The sequence below is a fragment of the Triturus cristatus genome, chromosome 2_2 (assembly GCF_964204655.1).
Source record: "Triturus cristatus chromosome 2_2, aTriCri1.1, whole genome shotgun sequence".
Taxonomy (NCBI): Eukaryota; Metazoa; Chordata; class Amphibia; order Caudata; family Salamandridae; genus Triturus; species Triturus cristatus.
In genome coordinates, this window is record NC_140582.1 from 17,028,653 (window position 1) to 17,050,890 (window position 22,238).

At 45.1% G+C, this 22,238-nt stretch overlaps 1 protein-coding gene across 1 annotated transcript in view; it reads left to right on the top strand.

Moving 5' to 3' along the window:
* The window catches only part of LOC146861759 (trypsin inhibitor ClTI-1-like), a 555,664-nt gene that overhangs the window by 219,324 nt on the left and 314,102 nt on the right, over nt 1–22,238 (top strand). The gene's annotated exons all lie outside the window — the stretch shown is intronic.

Below are 22,238 nucleotides of genomic sequence, written 5' to 3' on the forward strand. Positions count from 1 at the left end.
CTCGTCTAGAGTTTTGGGTAAATTTAAAAGAAAATAATCTTTCCCTCCAACTGCATTATAACCCAAACCAACTATTAATGCTAAGTCCTGTAACTAACTTTTCAAAGACCAATCAACCTTATGTTTCTGTCCATATTTTCAAGACCATCACTGAGAAGGAGCTTCTAAGCTGCATCACCATTCCTAGGTTGCTGTAGGCTGGGCGAACTGGTTGCTTGTGTTGAAGTTTACCATCTACAGGCAAAAACCCTCTTTCCCATCCAGTCCCACTTCAGCTGTTCACATTCTTTGAGGGACAAATGCAGTTCCTGCAATAGAAATCGAGCTGGCTGTTTGGAAGGACTTTCATCCTCGTGATGTGAGACCATTGAGACTAACAGATACATTCAATAAGTTCTGTGGTGGACTTGATTGTGTTATGTTAGTAAATGGTTTATCCTAACCTAGAACTGTGTCAGAGTTTTAAATCTCTGGGGTAAAAACTCAAGGGTCAAAATTGGATAAGCAAAGTACTGGTTCAAGGTAAGTACTTATGAAGTGGAGGAGGAGTATATAACAGATTGAGCTGACTGTTCAGGAGGACTTTCTTCCTCCTTATACGGTGTGTGACACCAGTAAGAGTTACAGATATATTCAATACGTTTTAACGTGGACTTGGTTGTGGTATATTAATAAGCGGCATATCCTAACATCGAACTGTGTCAAAGTTTTAAGTCTCTAGGGTAAGACCCCAAGGGTCAAAATTGGATCGGCAAAGTACTGGTTCAAGTTAAGTACTTATAAAGTGGGGGAGGAGTGTGTAGCAGAACTTGCAATAGAGGATGGTGGGGTACATACTATCTCCAGTAAAATGTATGTAATAGAACTGTTTTTGGTGTAATACTAGGTGCATGTTGCTATGCAATGAAAGGTGGTGTGAGTCATACAAATAGCTATTTAAAAAGAAATGAGATGTGTATCCAGTGTCAAATGTCAATTGGGACCCTAGTATTATAGCAGAAGGAGATACGGAGCCAAATTGCAGCGATCTGTAGATCATCAGACGTTAAATAGATAGGTTGTAGTTCAGTACAGTACAAACTCTGTCCTCCATTGGCGGTCGGCCCCAAAAGTAGAAGAGGAGATCATCCCATATTTGCTTGAGTAAGTGAGTGTAGGGGATTATGAAATCAGAGTTCTAACATATCCAATGCTCCAGTGGTCTAACATATCCAATGCTCCACTCCACCAACTAATAGATATTAAACATATCGGAATAATAAGATTGATACGACTTAGCACCCCTAATAGTTTGGGGGTGTAACTAGAACCTCTGATGGGATTTACAATCCCATTTCTCTGAGCCAGCTAAAGCTAAACCTTCCCGTCTATGTGACTTGGTAACCAACACTTAAACTGTGAGTTTATACAAAACCTTGACTTTTCTTGATGCAAGCATGTCAATCTCCTACAATTCTGGGCCAGAGACTGCATAAATCAACATACGTCATCAAGTATCAGCTGCTTTACACTTTGCTCCCCAGAGTTCTAGCTACCGTTTTTAGATTCTCAACTTTTTGGAAATAATGCTACTGCATGCCATGCATGTCCCCTGAAACTACAGGGCCCTACCATTTTACTTTCACACTAGAGAGATTAGAAAAACTGGAGCTGCCTACCTTACTTGAGCTGAACCCAGCATTGCTTGCCACTTCTTCGCTGTCTTACTGGCATTACATTGATAATATTTAAATTCTAATTTGGGAACTGAGTGAACATATCACTCTCTCACTGGAAAGCTTTGCCTTACTGTCTACACAATGATCCTACTGTACACTGTAAAATACCTCATTCCACTATGATTAGAGATCCTGTACTAAGTGCCATAATCCACCTTGCAAATAAGAGCTGATGTGCCTGATTCTAGCAGTTTGAACCTGCTCTCCACCTTAATTAAACTGAAGGTGATGGAGGTTGCTTTCTCTCTCCTTCCTGGGAGAGATGATTTGGTAATGTGACTCTGCTGCTGGCCCCACTCACCAACTGTTTATTGGACTATGTGGCAAATCCGCCTAGGTGTGATGGATTGGGTCCTCAGTACTATTTTAGATTTCTTTTCCGGTGCCTCAATTTTCTTTCTAGCTGGAACGCAAAACATACCCCTGAAATACACGTGTCTTCCCTTTTTCAAATTATTTTCCACTGCTGTTGCAGTCAGACAAGTAGATTGCCAATCTGAACTTCTACATAGGCTATGACCATCTTGAAAGTCCATAGGATCTCTCATCTCTTCTGCCTCAGTTACACGGCTTCAAGCTAGTCAATCAATCAAAATTCAGCCTTTTATACCATTCTATAAGGCATTTTGACTAAGTCATCTCCAACCCCCCCATCCCACTGTAAATTACCCCACAGTATTGGAGTATACAACTAGATTACCAAAATGTATAACTGTTTTGACAGCAGCCATATTGGAATTTTTGAACTTTTTTTTGGGGGGGGGAATTTTGGATACCTTGCTTGATTCTTGTAAGACTGGCTACTTAATGACTGTTGCTTAGGAAAGATTGCCCTCTGATTTTGTACATTAATAAACAACAGTGGCTTTTAGTTTGTTGGCTTATTGGTAGAACTGGTCTCTTTTTTTCTATTCACCAGGAGTTCTCGTCCGTCCTCCTCAGCAGAAGGGGAGAATTACGAATAGTTTGTAGAAACTTATCCCCCCATTAATCAACAAGACGGAAAGACTATAATGGTAGCATGTGTTGGCCTTAGCATGCTCCAGCCATCTAGTGTTGCGCTCGGACGTTTGTAACTTGTTTTCCTTCATAGAATTCTTTTGAGTTACAAGTGTGGTGACTCCTCCTATAGTCTGTATTGTGCAGGGTCATCGGCTTCTGTGTTAGACTATTTTTCTCCGCCATTGCGTTCTGACGTATATCTCAAAGCTCTGGGACCGAAGCGTCAACACCCTCCACGAGGCCTTCTCAGCACCCTGATTCACAACCCTTCGATGATTAACACTCAGACGCCCACCAACTACTGGCTTTTGTTTAATTTCATTCCACCGGCCCAGGCTCGGTCCAACATAGTCTTCCAACTTCTACGCCATCTTCTTCCACTCTGTCCACACGAAATGATGGAAAAGACTTGCTTCAGTTTCTGCCCCAAGTGTCACGCTAAATATTCCTGGCAGGATGTACACTCCATCTGCTACTTCTGCCTTTCTTCAGAACACAACAAAATGTTGTGTGAAGCTTGCCTGGTCTTCTGGTCAAAGAAAACTCTTCTCCGATGGAGAGAGCACCACTGGGCCCATACCACCATTCAGGCACACCGAACTGAAGAGGTGGCCGATATCTGTATGTTGTTTTTTAGTCACTGAGTCGTCTTGGGATTCAGACTACACATTTTGTACAAGGTTGCCTTGAATACATAACAGTATGGGGTACTGTTTAATTGCTCTTTCAGCAACAGCTTCTAACATTTTAGACATAACACGGTAGCACAGCTGCAGCTTTCCAACACAGTAGTTCTTATCATATAAACTGCATCTCTTCCCCTGGGGACAGAGAGGAGAATTTTGTCAGAGAGACCTTTTCTGGAATGAACACATGCAGAACCTGACATGCAGCCTTGCGTAAACTAAGTTTACACTAATGATGCAGACCACCTAACTACATACACCAAGTATGGGGTCTATTGCCAATCTCCGAGATCATGTATATATCCCTGTGCTCACAATGTAAAGGTAGACTTAGACTGATAGATAATTTGCCATGTTGGGGATGTTTATTTCATACAGCCTAATAGTAATGCTAATTACTTTGTTTAGTTTTACCTGCCTAGTGATCGCAGCACATTTGACTCATAATAAACTTAATTAGTTTAAATAAATGTATTGTAAACTTTCTTTGTGTCTTTCTTATATTCACTGTGGGAATGTATGAGTGAGTGATGAAAGGCAAGGATCTGTTTTCACGGTTCCCTTGGGGACTAGAGGGTCATGTTCTAGGCTGCCAAAATCACCTGCTACTCTGGGATGGTTAGTTCAGGTGAGGCACTCTGAGCTAGCCAGGATTTGGGCCTACAGATACTGACGTTGTAGAGAGACTAGTCCCTACATTGTGATGTCCTGTCATCCCAAGGCACAGGCGCTATAGTTTGTGTGATCACACAGTTGAAACCACCTGATAGGTATCAGCATTATGATACTCGTCCTTCTCGTTCCTTCCAGGACTCATCCGAAAAACAATACGAGGGAGGATAGCGTTCTGAGCGCAGGCAGGAAGAGTACTTGAAACCGAAAAAGTACTAAAAATGCTCATTTTAGATAAAGAAGGAGAAGAAACCTCCACCATTTAAGCCCCAATTTCAGAAAAAGAAAGTTGCTACTATTACCACAAAATATGCTACAAACACTGAGAACGGTGACTCTCCTCCGCTGCACAGCAGAGGTTACTTTAGTGCACCGGAGTCTCCAGGAGCTTCTGGCAGCAAAAGCAACTGATTAATATGTTACAGTTGAAACTCCAGACAGACGAGTAGCCCCTCCACCTCGATTATATTATTTGGATATACAACTTGAAGGTGACATACAGCACACCATTTAGGTTATATTCTGGGAAAATATAACATTATCATACCACATTCTCGTAGTGGAGGTAGGTTGGCCCCCGGAGTTTGTATGAACTTCCCCACAAGATGAAGATGTTATAATTCCATCCTTTTCTGTGCTTGTCCATGATGAGGTGAAAAAAGTTTATGCCGCTTAATGGGCTCTTGAACAAGCCCCAGTTTTATATCGCAATAATGTCGGCTGGGATAAGGACTCTCCTTATCATTTAATACCTACACAGTCCAGCCTACAAGAGCAGCCACTGTACCCAATCAAACTGGATGCTAACGCACCTGTTAGAGAAATACTCTCACAATTAGAGTACCATGGAGTAATTGAACCCTGTGTCTTCCAAATGAATAACTTCTTTTTTCCTGTCATAAAACCGGATCATTTATGTTGTATAGTCTTAGACTATAGACATTTAAATAGTCATACATGCACATTTGCGATACAACATACACACAGTATAGCACTTATAAATAATTTAGACCCATAAGTATGAAATTCCAAAATTGTGATTCCCAAATAGTGAATCCATAGAAATTGCTATTTGGGAATTGCAAATTGGAATGTAAGTAACCTGTGACTTCCTAATAGCGATTCCTTCAGATTTGCTTTCGCTAATAGGAAATCGCTAATTAGCAAATCACAAAATTGTGATTTCCTATTACATCATGCAGAATGATGTCACACCAGAAAGTGTATGTGTATATATGTATGTGTATATAACCCAGAGGCCTAGGCTTGAAGTCAGGAGTGCTCCTGCATCACCACTGAAGACCACCATACCAGGACAACACCATGGCCACAGAAGATGGGAGCAAGGACTCAGGGTCTAGAAAGCGGGGAGTTAAGTTTACTGAGAAGGAACTGGAGCTCCTGACAGAGGAATGTGTGGACCATATGGACCAACTCTTTGGAAAGACCTTCTTCTCTGTTCCAGAGAGCCAAAAGACCTGGATCAGCATACTGTAGAAGGTGAACTTCCTAGGAGTCACTCAGAGGACCATTCCTGAAATCCGAAAAAGGAGGTACGACCTGAGGTCTTGTACGAAGGTGGCCAGCAGGATGGTAGAGTGACGTAGGACTGGTGTAGGACTCCCAAAACACTCCCCTCCAACTCCCATTGAGACTCTGATAGAGGGGACCCTGGATCCAGAGTGTGGTGGGCGTAGCTGACCTGGACACCTCCAGTTCAACATGCACCATCCAGGATCATCTCCCCTTTACTTACCTAACAAAATATAATTTCATCATATACATAATGTTACCATATATCATACATCACAGCATGATTAACTCCATTGAGATGTTTGGCCCACCCTGGCAATGCATCATGGGAGTTGTAGTACTCATCATTAGCTTGCTGAACTTTGTGCTGATGACTATAATCTCTACAACATTAACATTTCACAAACACATGAAACAGAGTGGCAACAATATTGTGCCCAAACTTTAACCATTTTATTAACTATTTACATGCATTTACACCGATCGCAACCTGTACGTGGCAGGAAGCATTGCAGCTGAAGAGCATACTGACACTGATTTGGTAATTCAGGACAAAACACCACCAACCCTTCCACCCATCACACCCACTCCAACTGGCAGGAGAGCAACGATTTAATCACTGCCAGAGTTTGTGGACAGTGATGAGGGTCAATCACAGAGCAGGGACCCCACAACATTGGAGGCCAGGAAATACAGACAGCGCAGAGGGAAAGATCCTCAGTCTGTACTGAGAACGTCCGCCAACATGTGGGATAGTGCTCCTGTGTATAGTGGGTTGGAAAGGTCCATCATCTCCGAACATAATACCGTATAGAATAGCTGGGAATCCTAGAATGCCAGAACCCTCGGTGGCGGCGAAGCAGACTCGGGAATACTCTGCCGCGATACCGCCTGAATTAAATACAAGCTCGCCGAATCGCGGAAGTACGCGGTCGCCGGGGGTTCTGGCATTCTAGGATTTCCAGCTATTCTATACGGTATTATGTTCAAATATTGTTTATACATGTCTTGACACGGTCACAACCACGATTCTTTCCCTTTGTGGCATTAGAGTTACGGGCTGATTTTTGTCTGATTTGCTGTTTTTAGGTGTTTTACCAGCCGCTTGGGAACCAGTATATCCCTTACTGTGATTTAAAAGGTACTCATGTTTTCATTGTTTTCACATATCAGTTTGGTTTATTTTTCTTGGGTTGTTTAGAAGTGGAGGTTTTGGATTGAGATGCGCATCTTTATTATTTCAGATGTGTTAAAGGTTCTTGAGTTTTCAGTGAGTATTCCTTTGTGTATTCGTCACATTATGGTGAAGGGCCTTTTGTTTGCTCTTGCATGTTTTTATTTTACTTATACATTCATTACTCATAATTTTTGTATTTTTTGTCATGCTGCTGCTTTGAACTTTGTGGAAATAAAATTGACAATTGTGCCCCATCATTTCCCTGTTTCTGCCTGGTAGCCATTTCCTCAGACAAACACCCATTTTGTGTGGGACATGCTCGCAGCAACTTGTCTGAAAACTGTCCTTCACATGCCCATTGAATCTTGCACAACCCCCTGCTCCTTGTGGTCGAGCCAATTCCAAGAAGCCTGCCTGTGTGCCTTCCCCCAGTTGTGCCAGAGACTCAGCCACATCCTGTCCATTGTTGGTAACTCAGCCTGTCACACCAGCTGCCCTGTGACCACCCCCAACTGAAAGAGGAAGCACGAGGTTAGGCCCTGAAACCACACCAATTAATAGAGGAAGCACAAGGCTGTACACTGTGAACACACATTTCTGTGGTTCTGCCAATTCCCAGAGCCAGCAAGATAGTTCCTGTTTTACACAAGATGGTTCCTGTTCTTGACTCTAAGCCAGAGATAAACCCCCGAATGAGTAAGGGCCTTCAACTGAAAGAGAACACATTTCCACACATCACATTCCCTCTCACGAGACACAAGACACGCCCCTACCTTGACACATCTGTTGGAAATTACTGCTTGTCACTTCCCTTTTTCTTGTCACTTCTCCTTTCTTCTTTTGCCTATTGACTGAAAACTGTATAAATATTCTGATGTGTGAATAAAACTGCAGACCACTCCTGTACCCGCTTGGTGCTGGAGCTCTCCCCTTAACTCGAGTTACTGGACCCTTTTTTTACTCGAACACCACGGACTCCTCTCTTTGCTTTGACTGAAATTATGATTATTAAGTCTAGAAATTCTGAGATGAGGTAATATTGAATTAATTTACCACATTAATTGGCGCCCGAGCAGGGACATTCCCTTTCCCCACGCGCCGGCGATATTGGACCCGGTACTGTCCCCTCCTGACCTTTGACGGACTTCAAAGTGCACAACGCGGGGAATTTCCGCTAACTCCTTCGAGGCAAAGAGGGGGACCAACTGCGGCCCGGCATCCACACGAGGCGGTGAGGAAAATTGCGGAACGTCCTGAACCAGAGCCCAACCTGTGAAGAGACGAATCCGAGGTTCTGCGAGTCCCACCTTAGAAGCTACGCGCATTTTTAAGATCTTCAAGAGGCCTTCCAGTTATGTTTTTTCGGTGAGTACTGCTGAAAAGTATAAAGACGGACTCACCACTTTGTGGGTGCGGTAAAGATACAGGTTTTTGTTGGTTTCTCACTTATTTTGTGAGGACTGCTAAACTAGTATAGAAGACGGTCTCACCACTTTCGTGGGTACGGTAAAGATATATGTTCTGTTTGTTTTTCTTTTTCTCTCAATTCTAAATCTTTGAAAAATCTTGCCATCATGCCTATTTTCTCGAAAATACGTAAGATAGCAACCAAAAGGAGTATTCTTGAGAAGGAAATTCCCCTTCCTCCTCGGGATACTCCAGGACACTTCATGTATGCAAAACATGGTGTTGGTGCAATTATTTATTGTGATTTATGGGTGGATTATACTAAAGACCTAGAACACAGATATAGATGGCCTGAAAATGGTACTTTTGACATGGAATGTATTATAAAATTAGAGGAACAGTTGTGGAAGAAAAAGGGAGTCCGCCAGTCACAAAGTGACTCGGTGGAATTATGGAGAAAAGCAGCCCATAGGAGGCAACAGAAGGAATTGCATAAAGTTGAAAAGGGTAAGAGAATGTCAGAGCAGGCCAAGAAAGAACAGTTACAAGAAATAGGGAAAGAAGTAGTTAGTGAAAGGAAGAAAAGGGAACAAACAGCCATTTCTACTGGTTTTTATCCTGTATTGCCATCTGCACCTGAAAACCTTAACATTGCACCACCTAAGACACAACCTACCGCCCCATCACCAGAGGATACTTTCACCAATTTCCTCTTAGATACTCCACCTCCATATGAGGTTCCAGTAATTCAACACCCTCTGCCTCCGCCACCCTTTTTACAACATAACACACAACCTCTCACTCCAGAAGGGGGTGCCGTAGGTCCAGACCCAGGTAAAACAATTCCCGACTGCCCCTATGACCCCTATGAGCAACACAGGGGAGGCGGGCCGAAAAAGTAAAATACTTCATGACTCCTGGGAAGAAATGAGACATCTACCAGCAATTGACACGTTTCTTCAAGTGGCCTCTGAGTTTCTTCGTACTGGAGAGAACTCACGAGCTATTAACGCTATGACTACAAGAAGGTCACACCCTGTAAAAATGCACATGTATAGGTTCCTCCTTTGCTGTTTCATAAAACACATACAAGCATGGGAAAGAAATGTACCAGTTTCACTTTTTGACTTATTAGATTCCGCATCCGACCACACTAGTCTAGAACTTATAAATGATGCACTAGACAGGTTCACCCGTAATGTGACCCGTATTCTGAAAAACTTGCAAACAAATGAAGAGAATAAGAAACTTGAGGAGGAAATTACTGAACCTACTGAAAAAGTCCTACCCGTTCGTTCTTCCGCCCCTAATTCACGAACACCCCCGCCTACATTCCTCCAAGGTCACTCTGAGCGGTCATCTCCAGATAAGTTATTTGAAAAAACATCCAATGCATTAGACTACTGGTTAGACCAGGAACCTCCGCTTACACCGGAGGAGGAGGAAATAGCCAGAACTGCGACCCTATGGGTCTCTCAATATAAGATATATGATAATGATCTCATAGCCCAACTTTTTCTAGCATTACCACGCTCACATCAAAGATTAGCAAGTCTCTACATGGTACAACATCTCATCACACTCAATGACACTCATTTTAAACATGATCCAAGACTCGAAGATTTTCTGTCTGACTGCGCTGATAACATGTTCCTCCACAATAGTTCAGTTTTTCTCAACACACTTATAGATTTTAGACAGAAATACCAGAAAACGACTGAATATAAATCTTTCAATAATACTTGTGGACAAATTAATAGACTTCCTCAAACACGCCAGTTCCCCATGAGAGAGGTCCACCCCAGAGCTGACACGAATGGCACGCTACAATGCGTTTTTATTTATGTACCCTTGACAAAACTTGAGTTACTAAGGATAAAAGAGATGGTTCCCTCCCACTCAAAGGATCCTGCTGGATTCTTTAAAGAATTAGGAGATGTATTAATGATGGGAACATATACTCTTTCTGATATCACAGCAATTCTGAAATTATTGTTGCCATCAGGTATATATGACAAACTAAGAGAGAAATATTGGGAAGTAGCAGGTGAACACATTAGATGGACCGAACTTCAGAATGACGAAAATACTAGAGCAGCAGGTCAAGGTATAGGAGACAGACTAAAAGCACTTCCTGGCACTATTTTAAAGGTGTTACCACAGTTACTGACAGTGAAAAAGGAGGACTGGGATACCATTTCCTCCTGCAAACAGAAACATGGTGAAGACATAGGAGATTATTACACCAGACTTGAAAAATGTTTTGCGGTAAATAGCGGCCTTACGCCGACAAGCGAAGTTTACCCGCATCTGTTTGTTTCCAAATTAGTAGACAACGCCTTGTCAGCTATTAAGGAAAGAGTACTAAAAGTAGAAAGTACCTGGCAAGCACATACACCACCACAGGTGTTACAAATGCTACAATATCACCAAAATCGCATTAGGGATGAAGAAGAAAATGATAAGAAACGCATGAAAGACACCAAGATGAAAGCGTTAGTAGCCCAAACTGCAACCCAGCGCCAACAGACACCAGGTAGCCAAACAAACGTGAAGAGCACTTGTAATTATTGCAAAAAGACGGGACACTTCGTTAAAGACTGCCCTGTCTTAAAGCACAATTTGGCTACTGGTAAGACACAGCCTCGTCCATATCAGCCAGAACAGAATATTTCCCAAGACAGTTCAACACCTTCAGTTCCACCGACAACACAAATGGCCCAAATGAACCTTATAGACAGCGACTACACTGAATACTACCCAGATTTTTCATGATGTTGCCCAGGGAGAGAAGATGACAAACTGCCCCTAATCCCCATCCCAGTAGATCAGAAAGGACCATTTATAGAGGTCCGACTTCTTGGGGAGGATAGAAAGTTTCTACTAGACACTGGGGCCAGTAAAACAACAATAAGCCATCAAGAGGTCCCAGAGGCTCCTCTCTCGGGTTCAAAAAGTATTTCTCTGGGTTTCTCCGGACAACCTGTGACAAACGCCACGTCAAATCCACTGCCCTTGCAGGTTGGTCCCCTCACGACAACTACAGATCTTATATTGACAAAATCATGTCCAGAAAATTTGCTTGGTATAAAAACATTGAAAGAATTAGGAGCTGTTATTGTTTGCTCACCTAAAGATGTCAGATTATTTCTATGAGATTTTAAGGGCCACTACCCAAGTAGAGAATTAGACGAGCGTTTGAAAGATTTGCCACACACCCTTTGGGCCACTGATTCCACCACAGTAGGATGTATGGAAATAACACCTCACAAGGTTACACTGAAAGAGGGAGCCCAACTACCACGTATAAGACAATACAAAATTCCACCTCAAGCTGAACAAGCATTAATGTTAATTATTCAGGACAGTCAGGTGTGATTAAAGAAACCACTTCGAACATTTGCAATTCCCCTGTTTTACCAGTTCATAAAAAAGTGGAACCAGGAACACCACCTGTCTACACACTAGTGGTGGATTTGAGAGAGCTCAATAAATGTGTCATTCCACAACACCCTGTGGTCCCAGACATCTCCACTTTACTCACAGCCATAGATGCAGAAGCAACGCATTTTTCTGTCATTGACTTAAAAAACGCATTCTTCAGTATACCCATTCACCCAGACAGTCAATACCTTTTCGGCTTCTCCTTACAAGGACAAAGTTTCCAATTCACAAGAGCTCCTCAAGGTTTCACCGAAAGTCCAAGTGTATATAGCCAAGCGCTGAAAGGACAATTGGACACTATTCAAATGCACACGGATACTGCCATACTACAATATGTTGATGATATCCTCATTACGGCCAGATCTGACGCAGCATGTGCTGAAGCATCACTACTAGTACTAGAATCCCTAGCTGCAAATGGCCATAAAGTTTCCCCTGGTAAGCTCCAATTTTGTTTACAGCAAGTGGCATACTTAGGGCACTTGCTGTCAAAGGAGGGTAGGCAGCTTACACAGGAACGCATCCAGCTCATACAACAAATACCACAATCAACAACACAGAAACAAGTTCGAGCTTTTGTTGGTCTCACCTCATATTGTAGACAGTGGATCCCGCAATTTGCACTCATTTCTAAACCATTAGTGCAGCTGACAACACTCGAAGCTGGCGCTACTCCACAATTACCCTGGACAGATGAACACACGCAAGCTTTTCAGTCTCTTAAAAAGGCTATGTGTCAAGCCCCAGTGTTAGCAACGCCTGATTACACCAAAGATTTTACCTTGTTTGTAACAGAAAACTCAGGTACAGCCCTATCAGTCCTGGCCCAACTTCAAGCAGACAGACATAGACCATGTGGTTATTTTTCAAGTACATTAGATCCAGTAGCACAAGCATTACCTGCATGTATAAAATCAGTAGCAGCTACTGCACAAGCTATTAGACAAAGCGATGCTATTGTATTGGGACATCATCTGATAGTCCAGGTCCCACACGCTGTAGAACGTCTGCTAAACAGAACGCAAACACAGCATCTGACAATAGCCAGACTCACCGGATATGAGATGACGCTTTTTCAGCCACATATTGAGATTAGACGGTGCAACATTTTAAACCCAGCAACACTGTTGCCACTGACCTCTCCTACTGAACAACTTCACGATTGTATTGACATAATTGATTTAGTGACCAAACCCAGACCAGATTTACAAGATACTCCCCTTTCTAAGGCAGAAATGACACTTTTTGTTGATGGTTCTTGCATGAGACTCCCCACTGGAGAACTAGCAGCAGCCTATGCCGTCACAAATGGTACAAACACCTTGGAAGCACACAAGATAGAGATACTGTCGGCACAAGCAGCCGAACTCCTAGCACTAACACGAGCATGTCACTTAGCAAAAGGAAAATCAGTTAACATTTACACTGATTCACAGTACGCTTTCGGGGTTGTACACAACTTCGACACATTGTGGAAAGAGAGAGGATTCCTCACATCACACGGGTCTAAAATACAGCATGCTACACTCATCACTGCCCTCTTAGAGGCCAGTCAGTTACCAGCGAAAGTTGCAGTATTAAAGTGTAAAGCGCACACAAAAGGAACCGATGAAATATCAAAAGGAAATGATTCCGCAGACAGTGCAGCCAAATTAGCAGCAAACACAGAATTGAATATACTACACCGCCAATACGCAATACGAGACCCCTTTTCTGACATCCAGGATGTCCAAAGTCACACCACACCACAGGAACTGCTAGAATGGAAGGAAAAAGGAGGGGTCCTTACAGATCAGGGTTGGATGACACCTGAAAGAGCAGTATGGTTTCTGCCAGATGCTATGGTACAGGTTATAATAAACACCATACATGGACCAGCGCATCTGGGAGAAAAAGCAATGTTAGACAGCATACAGAACATATGGCACAATAAACATTTGAGAGCTGCAGCCAAACATAAGGTTAAAACGTGCATGATTTGTAATCAGTTCAACCCAGGGAAAGGCACAAAGGTGGAGCAGGGTGGATTCCAACCCCCTGACCATCCATTTGAAGTTCTCCAAATGGACTATATCCAGATAGAGAGATGTAGAGGTCACAAGTATGTGCTAGTTGTAGTATGTGCTCTGACCAGATGGACAGAAGCCTATCCCGTCCCAGATTACACTGCAACAACAACTGCTAAGCAACTAGTAAGAGAATATTTGCCGAGATATGGGTTGCCCCGCGTCATCTACTCAGACAACGGCCAGCCCTTCTCCTCTGTACTCATGAAGCAAGTGTCTCTTCTGTTAGGGTACACTTGGAAATTTCACTGCGTAAGACATCCTCAAGCAGCAGGTCTAGTAGAGAGACACAACCAGACTTTGAAGACAAAATTGGCCAAGATATGTACAGACAAAGGCGTGGACTGGATGGTAGCCTTACCGGTTGCCCTCTTCTACATGCGTATGGTAGCACATTCCAGAACTGGTCTATCTCCGTATGAGGTGGTCTTTGGCAGACCACCAAATATGTGGGGTACGCCCATGCCTAAAAGAATTACTGATATAGACAGCAGAATATTGACTGATTACCTGGCTTCCTTGATGTCTGCACTCCAATCTTGTCGTTCACAGGTCGCTGCAGCCTTCCCTGACAAAACCGCCCCTGGAGAACACACCATCCGACCCGGCGACTGGGTGATGATAAGAAACTTCGACAGGACCAGTCCTCTTCAGCCCAGGTGGAAGACTCCGAAGCTCGCGCTCCTAACCACGCGGACGGCGGTGAAGGTCGAAGGCAGGAAGGGCTGGCTACATGCGAGCCACTGCCGGAAATATTTTGGACAAAGAGACACTGTTGCCGGCGACGCTGCCAACCCTAGTGACATTGTAACAGAACAATCTTTTGTGCCTTTGGAACTGACCCCACAACAAGAATATAAATCAAAGTTGAGGTCTGCCATCCGGACTCTGGCTAATTAAGTCCACTGGGCGCAGGTCCAGTGGTGAAGCGGTTGGAGCATGGGGATGGATTTAAACACCTTGACTATGTGGGAAAAAGATAGAATGAAACGCAGGAACAAGAACTTTAAGAAATTGCGTAGTGGTTCTATCATATGTTTAATGATATTGTTTTTCTTCATAACCATTATGACGTGTCTTGGTTGGATCCTCCACACTGTTTTTCCTCCAACACCACACACCTCTCCTGCACCCAACAGCACTCAGGAACACACATATCATGACCTATCCCCTCATGAACAAGCCCATAGACTAGCCTTGCAACACAATACCTTTATACAGATGTTACACTACACTCATCAGGCCAGCAATAGCACAAATTGCTGGATATGTGGCCGCCTCCCACCTCATCAGAAAAAGGGAGGGATGCCTCTTTTCCCCTTTCCATTTTCCTATGATGGGACTTGTGAAGCCTGGTTCGCCCTAATAACAGCTGACGATACCACCCCCACCTCCTGCCCTGACGGAAATAATTCATGCAAGAATGGGTGGCCTTGGGGGAACTTAAACAAGGTACTTAATGCTGCCTGTTACCCAAATAAGGATGGAAGTCCTCAGGCGACAGGAACAGTCCTAGAAAGTGAAGAATACAAGCAAGGGAACATGACCATGTCCTACAAGATGTTAAATACCAAACCTAAAAAGAATGCTGGTCCCCCTTCCATCTCGGTCTCACCAGTAAAAGGACACCTGTGCATCCAGAAAAATGGCTCTGTTCCATTAGGACACAGTGACTGTCCTACCACTATAAGTTTTGAAGACAGAGGAAAGTCCTCATTTCAAGCATCTCGCCATACTTATTTTGTCTGTGGCCAAACGGCCTATGTGCAGCTGCCCTTGAACTGGGGGGGAACTTGTTATATAGCATTCCTGTTACCCCCTGTCTTTGTGGCCCCATCCACTTACCACCGAGACCTCCTAGTGCCCCATGTCAGACATAAAAGAACGATTGATACCTCCTTGGTTGACCAAACAGAAACCTCATGGGAACAGTATACAGATTTTAACAAAGGGTTCTTCTTCTTTGTTGGCCCTGTACAGAACAGCAAGCTTATACGCAGGTTGACAAGGACCTTAGAGGCTATTGTAAACCAGACGGCGTCTGCCCTGGAGAGCTTAACCCAGAAGCAGTCCGCCATACGATTGGTTACTCTCCAAAATCGCCTTGTCCTTGAAATCATCCTGGCTGACAGAGGCGGAGCCTGTAAAATTATAGGCTCTAGCTGCTGTATATTTATTCCTGATAATTCCCCATCTGTATACACGGCCATAACAAAATTACACAAGATAGCCGTAAGTTTACATCAAGAACCTGGCACCTGGACGTGGTCTGATTGGTTCTGGAAGATAATATCGTCCTGGGGATGGCAACTGCTGTCAACAGCAGGTATAATATTCCTGATAATAACAGGATGCTGCCTTTGCATCCAATTTGGTCCTGCCCTGTGCGGTCTATGCACTGCAAACTGCATTCCTAAACCACTTGTCCAGCAGAGAGAAAGGGAAAGAATTATGCTACAAGAATGTATAGATGATCTCATGCAAATTGAGATATAATATAGGTACACTCTGGGGCAAGGAGGGAATGTGGAAATAAAATTGACAATTGTGCCCCATCATTTCTCTGTTTCTGACTGGTAGCCATTTCCTCAGACAAACACCCATTTTGTGTGTGACATGCTCTCAGCAACTTGTCTGAAAACTGTCCTTCACATCCCCATTGAATCTTGCACAACCCCCTGCTCCTTGTGGTCGAGCCAATTCCGAGAAGCCTGCCTGTGTGCCTTCCCCCAGTTGTGCCAGAGACTCAGCCACATCCTGTCCATTGTTGGTAACTCAGCCTGTCACACCAGCTGCCCTGTGACCACCCCCAACTGAAAGAGGAAGCACGAGGTTAGGCCCTGAAACCACACCAACTAATAGAGGAAGCGCAAGGCTGTACACTGTGAACACACATTTCTGTGGTTCTGCCAATTCCCAGAACCAGCAAGATAGTTCCTGTTTTACACAAGATGGTTCCTGTTCTTGACTCTAAGCCAGAGATAAACCCCCGAATGAGTAAGGGCCTTCAACTGAAAGAGAACACATTTCCACACATCACATGCCCTCTCACGAGACACAAGACACGCCCCTACCTTGACACATCTGTTGGAAATTACTGCTTGTCACTTCCCTTTTTCTTGTCACTTCTCCTTTCTTCTTTTGCCTATTGACTGAAAACTGTATAAATATTCTGATGTGTGAATAAAACTGCAGACCACTCCTGTACCCGCTTGGTGCTGGAGCTCTCCCCTTAACTCGAGTTACTGGACCCTTTTTTTACTCGAACACCACGGACTCCTCTCTTTGCTTTGACTGAAATTATGATTATTAAGTATAGAAATTCTGAGATGAGGTAATATTGAATTCATTTACCACACCTTGATGATGTTTGCGACATATCTGTTTTGCATTATATTTTCGCTTATTTTTTTAGAATTCAATCCCCTGAAGAAGGGCCAGCATTGGCTCGAAATGCATTGGGCAGCAAGAAAATTCATGGACAAATGAGAATGTATTGTTTCACAACAAAGATGTCATGTTATGATGGATTCATGGACATTTTTTGAATTATGTTTGAATGTATTTATGCAAATACATTTGATTAATTTCTGAGTCTGTTGTGGATTTGATATTTTCTCTTATGGAATTCAGCAACAGCCTAATATTGTGGTGCTAACAATGTTTAAATGTATAGGTATGTTTTACCTTCAGCTACAGTGCGCAGAGGATGGGTCTCATTGACTCTGAATATTGTCGTGTTGTGTTGGAGTTTTTTTGACTGTTTATGCCTTCCCCTGCAGCACGCTTATGTTAAAAGTGTATAGAATATAGTAAATTCAACTGAAGATTTTTTATTTGGTTAACTTAGAGTGTGCCTCTCCACCAATTTTGTTATTCCACAAACTTCCACCCACCCAGCATTCCCCAAAGTCTCCTGATAATTATGTTTCCTTACTTGTGTGGGTTGGCCAAGATCATGTGGCAGGGAAGGGCCCAAAATTTATTGTGGAGACATACAAATTACCCATCACAAAACGACCTCAACCTCAAAGTTAGCTAAAAAGTCACATTTTCCTCTAATATCTGTGTGGGAAAGTTGTAGGATTATTGCATGGCACAGATGTTCTACCACTCACTGTTCCCCCCTGTAGGAGAGTGGAATCTGACTAATGGTTGCCCCCAACTTTTTGCCTGGTATTTAAGTGGTTTTTGACTAGTCTGGCTGGGATCCTGCTATCCAGGACCCCAGCCTATCTGCTTTCTCCCTAAAACTGTTGTGAGTACTCTAGGTACAAACATAATTGGATGCTGGGCATGCCCTACCAGTCCCTTGTAGATGGTACCCTAGGTACCCAGGGCATGGGTCCCCCAGTAGGCCTACCAGGGCTGCAGCACTTATTGTGCCACCCTGGGACAGCCACCCAAACTGACACCACCAGACCACTACTGTAGCCTGGGTAAGGTGGTGCTAGCACCCCTTACAGGGATGTAGGTACCCTATGTCCCATACCATTACAACACATATACTCTCATAGGTCACCCCTATGGCAGGCCCTGGTAATCCTACAGGGCTGGGTGCTGAGGTATGTGTGAGGGGGGACCCCTACGTGAGTAGGACCTCTCTGCAACCTTCGTAAAACCGTTACTGGGTTGTTTGTAGTGTAGCCATACCATATACTCTAAACCGCATTATAAGTGAATCGCGTCATCGCGATAACTTGAGAATGGCTACACAGAACCATATCGTGTTTGGTGTCAAACATGAAGGAATCATACCCCCAGTCCAGCCATGGGCATGGGGGCACGATTCCCCCTTGCTAGGAGGGTGATATGGGAAAAGCGGTAGATTTTAGACACCAATTTAAAAGTGCACATGTACCACAAAATGGCTACTGTCCGCCACCTACACGACTCTGGCTGGCTGTTGCTGGGGAAAACCCCAGCCTCGCCAGCTGGACAATAGGGCTCCTGTGGCAGGGAGGTGCCAGCACCTCCCCAGACAGGATAATGTGGATTGGAACAGGGTGGGTGCACCAAATGTCCTTTCAGAGTTGCACGTAGGCAGCTGCAGAGCCCCAATTCTGCATACACCGCCTGGAACCGGTTCAGGGGCATCCTGCCCCTCGCCCAGGCGGGAAACACACAAAGGGGAGTGGGTGTAGCCACCCTTTCCCGCCTCTACTCTGATTGGTAGGCTCTATTTTGGACCATCCCCTAATCTTGGGGATATATGGGAATAACTTTGCCCTAGAGCTTTAGATTCGTCCAGAACTTCACAGAACTGACCTTCGACGAGCTGCTGCCCAGCTGACAGAAGAAATCTCACTTGGGATAAAGGAGTTATCCCCCTGCTTGGCAGGCACCTTAAAGACTACAAGATACCCGGTTGGAACTTCGTTGCTCTCACGACCTTCGACGCCTTCCAGCAACCTCGAGGTGGGTCTCCAGTGCATCCCAGCGTCCTGTGAGCGTGCCCAGCAAGTCTGAGCACCCTGGACCACGTGGGTGTCGAGATCCCCGCATACCCCGAGACACCGGCCACCTCTTGTCCAGCACACGACCCCGACCAGTGGGGAAGTTGTGCTTTGGCCCATTTCTGAGCCAACCATCCAGCAGCATTTGTGCCGACCCTCAGCTCCCTGGCCCGCTCCGGTGGCCCGTGGGAGCCCTTTTACGCACTCCATTTTGCTGCCTTCCGCGGTCCCTTGTCCCTCGACTTGTGGGCCCTGACGGAGGACAATCTTTGTTTCCAAGAGTTCCCCTGGTTGCTCCAGGCCTGCTCTACGCTCCCTGCAAAGGAGAGCACCCTCAGACCTCGTGGGTCTGCACCAGCAGCTGCTTTGTCCATCTTGCGTGGGTTGCGGTTGCCAATGCTTAGTGGATCCAATCGGGACACTAACACCGCAGCGACCCTCAGCCGACGTGGGACAGTCGCCCTCCAGAAGCTGGCCTTCCTTGAAGCCTCCCGGAGCCCGTGACTGCAGAGCCCAGCTGTACCTCCTACACCTGAAGCACCCGACTTCCACGAGCTCCTTGCTGTGAGCTCCCTGGTCACTTGCTGTGACCCAGACTCTGTCCCCTCTGCTTTCAGGTTCATCTTTATCTTCTCTTCAACTTCAATCTTCACGACTTCAACGACACTCGCAGCTAGCAGCAGTTTGGACTACTTTTCCATAGAAAATCAGCCCGCGACCCGACACCAGAATCGACCTATGCACCCGGCTTCCCTGGGGCAGGTAACAGTGGTACTTCGGTACTCCAGTGGTGGTGGGCTCTCCAAAGCCTTAAGTCTCAAGCCTTAACTTTGTACTGTTGCTAGAAGTGTCCTTTAACTTTAAATATTCAACCGCGACATTCTCCATAGGCTATCATTGCGATCCCGATAGCAGCTCTTTGCACTGCACGCGTCTCCCGTGGGTCCCCTTCCTCTTAACTGTGGGTGGATTCTGAAGGGGCAAGCGATCCTGAATGCCCTAGGCATTGCCTGTAGAATTGTCGTGGTTCTTATACCACTATTTTAGTATATGGTTTGGTCCCCCCCTTGGGCCCATTGATTTCTGTGCTATTTATTGTGTTTAGAAATGCTTGTTTGAATTGTAACTTTGCCACTAGCCACATAAAGTGACTGTGGGATTCTGTCTAGAATAAATACATATATTTTATATATATACCTGTGTGGGCTACTCTTTCATTTGGTTATTCAAGAGGTTATTATGGTAAAACAATAAGCTTAACACTCCTTCAAGACTTAGCCTGAAGGCTGCTCTCCACAGCTACCACTAGGATAGCTTTCTTTAAAGGTTGTCTTAAACCTATCATCAATAGGAGTCGAATTGGACTGGTGCAAGGTGTCCCTATAACTAGGAACAGCATATGCCAGGCCAACTTCTCACACCCCCCTAATATCCCGATTAAAAATGATACCTTACTTGTATGGATGGGCCAAGTGCCTATGACATGGAAGGGCCAAAAAGGGCAGTTTTTTCAAATGTTTTTAGGCTGGCGCTACTTTGGGTAACCACAAAAGTGAGGTATCCTTTCTCTCGGGAGACCCAAGGGGAATGCTGAGTTGCTAGGAAATTTGTGCCAATGCGGTGATCCTACAGCTTATCCACACAGATGTGAGGAAAATGTGATTTCTGTAAGTAAATTTGAGGTTTGCAGGGGAGTCTGGGGAAAAAAACGCTGGGGGATCAATGCAAGCTACATCGCCAGCCAAGAGTCAGTACACACACACCACCATCCACGCACACCACCAGCCAATCACCATCCACACACACTGCTTGCCACGCACCATTCATATACACTGCCAGCTAAGTGCCATCCACACACACCACCAGCCAAGTGCAACCCACGCACTCCGCCATCAAAGCGCCATCCCAGCACACCGCCAGCCAAGCAGGGCGGACTCGGAACAGCAACCAGCCACGGAAGGTTGCTGCTCGACCAGCCCTGGGTGGGGGGGCTTGCTAGTAAAAAGCACTGTTACCGCTTTTGTTACTGGGGGCCGATATTGCAGCACTGCTGCAAAACCGGCCCCACGACCAGAAAACTGGCCCCCATCCGTCCGGCACACTGGGGAAACGCCCAGTGGCTGCTACGGCCAATCCGGCCCTGCAGCCAAGCACCATTCATGCACACAGCCAGCCAAGCACCAGTCCACATACAACGCCAGCCAAGCACCCCCCCACGCACACCGCCAGCCAAGCACCCCTCACGCACACCACCAGGCAAGCACCAATCTACACACACCGTCATCAAGCGCAAGTTCACCCACACCATTAGCCAAGTGCAGGTCCACACACACACACCTCCAGCAAAATGCCAGCCAAAGGTCAGTACACGAAGACCGGCAGCGAAACTGCAGTTTACACGCACACAAACTCTCCATGGTTTCTAGTGGTTTTCTGCCACCGCTTGGGTGCAGATGAGACTAAAAATATCAATGAAACAGCCAAAATGTGTGCTTAAAAAAAGATTGCGAGCCCCTGCCTTCGGGGTTCCTCACTGGTATGCCCATAAACATATCCCTGGCACCTAGGGGGCTTTCTGCCCCCCCCTTCCTTCCAGGGGGGGTAGAAAGACTTTTTAGGGGGGTGGGGGCAATAGTAAGCTCATTTTCGACAGCCCCCACTTATACGTATAAAAAAACAAAAATAATCCCTGGTGCCTAGTGGGCTTTCTGCCCCCTGGGGGCATATCAGGGACTGTTGTCCCCATCTGCCTCCTGGGGGAGGCAGAAAGACTGTGGCTAATTTTTAAGGGGGCGTACCCCTACATATATTTAACATAATGCCTGGTGCCTAGAGGGCTTTCTGCCACCCGGGGGGGGGGGGGCATATTAGGGACTATTGCCCCCATCTGCCTCCTGGTGGGGGCAGAAAGACTCAAAATACTTTGGTGGTGGGGGCATTGACATGCTCATTCTGGGTAGGCCTCAACCCTATGTATAAAAAAAAAACATAATCCCTGTTGCCTAGTGGGCTTTCTGCCCCCCGGGGGGCCAGATCAGGGGCTATTGCCCCATCTGCGCAGAAAGACTCTGGCAATT